The 4,428-nt window shown below is 46.9% G+C and overlaps 1 protein-coding gene across 2 annotated transcripts in view; it reads right to left on the bottom strand.

Moving 5' to 3' along the window:
* Positions 1-2,757, bottom strand: part of HPS5 (HPS5 biogenesis of lysosomal organelles complex 2 subunit 2) — a 23,127-nt gene extending 20,370 nt beyond the window's left edge. Inside the window, exon 1 of one of the 2 annotated variants that reach the window (XM_072422235.1) lies at positions 2,618-2,757. The gene's annotated coding sequence lies outside the window, so the exon portion shown is untranslated. Of the gene's footprint in view, positions 1-889; positions 987-2,617 lie in introns of those variants that run through there. The other variant, XM_072422234.1, reaches the window with a different exon arrangement.
* Between the last annotated feature and the right edge of the window lie 1,671 nt (positions 2,758-4,428).

The raw sequence follows: 4,428 nt of genomic DNA, 5'->3' as shown, positions 1-4,428 counted from the left end.
ACCCTGTGCCCCCCATCCACCAGTTACTCCTCTGTAGGGACCCTGAGCCCCCCATCCACCAGTGACTCCTCCATAGGGACCCTGTGCACCCCTTCCACCAGTGACTCCTCCATAGGGACCCTGTGCACCCCTTCCACCAGTGACTCCTCTATAGGGACCCTGTGCCCCCCATCCACCAGTTACTCCTCTGTAGGGACCCTGAGCCCCCCTTCTACCAGTGACTCCTCCATAGGGACCCTGTGCCCCCCATCCACCAGAGACTCCTCCATAGGGACCCTGTGCCCCCCTTTCCACCAGTGACTCCTCCATAGGGACCCTGTGCCCCCCTTCCACCAGTGACTCCTTCATAGGGACCCTGTGCCCCCCTTCCATCAGTGGCTCCTCCATGAGGGTCCCTGTGCCCCCCTTGCAAAGTCCACTCATAAACCTGACGCCACCTTATCCCAGCTGCCCAATAAGCGCCAATCTGAACAACCCCCTGTAACAGATGAGACCCCCTCCCACCACTGACCAATCACGTGAGAGCACACACAGATCACAGCACTACATGTCACAGCAGACCCTATGGAAGTGCATCCTGCTATTACCAGCATACAATCACTTAATATCTGCCAGTAACTGCCCTGATCACATGACCCCTCACAAACCCATTGCCATCTATTGGACATTCAGGAAATGATTCTCAGACAAAACAAACAATAAATCTCCCAACAGATAAAATCATCAATATTTAGCCAGCATGTCCCCCACCCAGGATCATCACAGCCCCATCAGCAATCACTGATCCTCACTAAAGTAATTACAGCATGCCTAACAGTGCTCAATCATGCCTGCCTACAGTGCACACAGCTGTCCCGCAGAGCTTGCAATCTAATAGATAATTACTTACTGTCAGCTCCTTCCTGGAGAGTTACAATCAAAGCACAAACTAAGGAACTCTGCTGGTTTGGAGGGTGGGGAAAAGGAGAGACAGGAGCTTCCTGATTGGCTGCCAGGGCTGCTGAGGCTGTAATAAGGCATGTGATTGGCTGGAGGCACTGAGCTGAGGGAGAGTCACAATGCTGAGTCTCATTGCTGTGTCACATGCCTTTCATAACTGCAGCTTGTTATCATTGTGTGCAGAGGGATGGTGCTACATGTGCAATGTGTGCAACATATTATATACAACACAATGTGTGCAACATAACATATACAGCACAATGTGTGCAACATATTATATACAACACAATGTGTGCAACATAATATATACAGCACAATGTGTGCAACATAACATATACAACACAATGTGTGCAACATAACATATACAACACAATGTGTGCAACATAATTCATATGGTTCCTCCATAGGGCCCCTGTGCCATTCATATGGTTCCTCCATAGGGCCCCTGTGCCATTCATATGACTCCTCCATAAGGTCCCTGTGCCATCCCTGTGACTCCTCCATAGGGCCCCTGTGCCCTTTTTATGATCCTCCAATGGGTCCTTGTGCCATTCCCAGTGACTCCTCCATAGGGGCCCCATGCCATCTCTGTGACTCCTCCATAGGGCTCCTGTGCCATTCATATGACTCCTCCATAGGGTCCCTGTGCCATCTCTGTGACTCCTCCATAGGGTCCCTGTGCCATCTCTGTGACTCCTCCATGGGGCCTCTGTGCCGTCTCTGTGACTCCTTCATAGGGCCCCTGTGCCATTCATATGAATCCTCCATAGGGTCTGTGTGCCATCCCTGTGACTTCTCCATAGGGTCCCTGTGCCATCCCTGTGACTTCTCCATAGGGTCCCTCTCCCATCCCTGTGACTTCTCCATAGGGCCCCTGTGCCATCTCTGTGACTCCTCCATGGGGCCTCTGTGCCGTCTCTGTGACTTCTCCATAGGGTCCCTGTGCCATCTCTGTGACTAATCCATAAGGCTTCTGTGCCCCCCCTCCCAGTGATTCTTCCATATGGCCCATCTGCCACCCTTGGGACTCCTCCCCTGGGCCCTTTTGGTGCCCCGTGGCTCCTCTATAGAGCCTCCACATGATCCCTGTGCCACCCTGGTGAATCTTCTATAGGGTTCCTATGACACGCCTATCACTCCTCCAAAAGAGCAGATGTCGCTTCCAGAATCCAGCATGTAGACCCCATCAGAGCATCATGTGAGAGCACAACTGGGAGACAGGTGTCACCTTATACCAGGACGTGACCGAACAAGGACATTTTATGGCAGGATCACAAGGGATTATTTCATATGATTGGGGTAGTCCATCCATCCATCCATCCATTCATTCACTGGTCCAACACATCACACCTGCACTACAGCAATGCCTGAAACAGGAATTATAATTTTGGGTTTACATCAACTGCACTGCAGTGTTCCAGGGGACCCTGGATCACAAGACCAGCAGGGCAGAATGACAAGGCCTCCAGCAGAATTCTGGGAAAAAACATGTGAAAGTTCTGAATAGCTATTACCCCCTGTGGATGCACTAACCTTTGCAATAGTCCTAAAGTCCTAAAATTCAGCACCAAATGAAAAACATTTATTTAATGTAAAAAATGAAATGTCATCATCTGGTTATATTTTTGGAAACTTTTTGCACCAACGTATTCCTCTATAATTATCAATAACGACTTACCTGCCCAATAAGTAACGGAGAGACCTGTGAAAAGCACCTGAAATTCCAGATTTCTTTAAGACAACAGGGGATTTCTGTGTAAATTTTCTTGCATAACATCTTGCGTCATGAGCTGCATATAACTCACTTTCACTTTTGCTTTTTTTAAAAGTCACTCGTCCTAAAAGGGAAGTGAAAGAGGACCTTCTACAACTTAACATTCTAAAAGCAGAACCGATTTTTTTACATCCCCTTCAAATTACAAAATCCAGGGCTCTTCTGATTGGTCAGGTGATGTAACAGGTCTTTTTTCCTCTCTGACCCTCCAATCAGCTGTGACCACAAAGTTCCCACGGTCACCGGGCTGTACTTATCAGCCCAGGGACTGTGGGAACTGATCTGCAGATGAACTCTCAAAGGAGAAACTCCATTGAGAGTTCATCTGCAGTTCCACTGTGATCCCCGGGCACTAGAGGTTTATTAACCTCCAGTGCCCCAGGATGACAGTGGATTCTCAGGGTTGCAATCGTTCATGCAGCTCTGGGAATCCTGTGTGCGATCCCCGGCACTAGAGGTTAAATGAGGGGATGCCGGGGATCGCACACTGAGCTGATCAATGAATGCAGCCGCTGCTGCATTCATTCATCAGCACAGCCAGCAGTTTGTTTTTTTTAAAAACATTTTTTTTTTTTAATTCGAGCTTGATCGGCGAATTTACACCGGCCATTCTCGCTTACAATTTCGGTAAGTGAGAACGGCCAAATTCACTGAGAGATCGAGTTTTATAAACTCGCACGCTCATCCCTATTAATTACCTCCAGATTACTGTTTCCTACACAGGGTCTTGTCCAGAGGTTGCTGGGGGTTCCTTGAGCAGTTTGTGCCTCTCAGGTCAGTTTAAGTGACACCAATGATCTTTGTGGCTATCTGTAAGGGTGACATTCTTCCCAATATCCAGCAATGTAAGGAGAATTCTTCCCACTGACCACCACACTAATATACTGTGACCTGTAGATATATTAATTATAGAAGGGGTTCCCTGAAGACCTGAAAGTTATTTCAAGGGTTCCCTCATACCAAAAAAAAAAAGACAGCTCTAGATCATGTCATAGCACTCCTTCTGTAAGAAGAAATGCCTTGAAATCTTGTACACATCCTCAGCACCAGACTTACAATTGTATAGGCAGCTGCTGGGAGGAATTCGTTCTTGCTGACATTTACCGCAGAACTTCCCCCAGGAGCACTACACATTGGGTCAGATTTTTTAAAGCTCTCCAAGGCTGGAGAGGATACACTTTCATCAGTGAAACTGGGTGATCCAGTAAACATGAAATGGAGCTGATCCAGAATTGAAAAAAATTGCAAATAGCAAATGACTTAAGAAATCAATTCCAGGTTTGCTGAATCACCCAGGTTCACTGATAAAAATGTATCTGCTTCAGTCTCAGAAACTTTATTAAATCAGCCCCAGATCTTTTGGATGTCAGGGCAGGATTGGTTATCTAGGAAAAAAATGAATGCAAGCTTGTAGAGATGGCCAGTAAGAAGATTGGCAGTGGAGAGGAAGGTGGAGGAGTTCTATAACCCAGAAGACAGTGCTGACAATGACACTTTGGGATTACAACTCGGCACAAGCAAACAAAGTTGAGAACGCACATAAATGTGCAGTATTGCAGATATGAAGCAAATTTTTTCATTCTTTATAACTTTGAAATTAAAACTCAATTTATTTTATGTCTGTAGATTGTAAGTTCCTCAGGGCAGAGTCCTCTTCTGCTCCTGTATAACTGTCTGTACCTGTTTGTCATTTGCAACCCCTATTTAATATACAG

The sequence above is a fragment of the Pyxicephalus adspersus genome, chromosome 9 (genome assembly GCF_032062135.1).
Source record: "Pyxicephalus adspersus chromosome 9, UCB_Pads_2.0, whole genome shotgun sequence".
Taxonomy (NCBI): Eukaryota; Metazoa; Chordata; class Amphibia; order Anura; family Pyxicephalidae; genus Pyxicephalus; species Pyxicephalus adspersus.
This window is presented reverse-complemented; position numbering and strand designations above follow the sequence as displayed.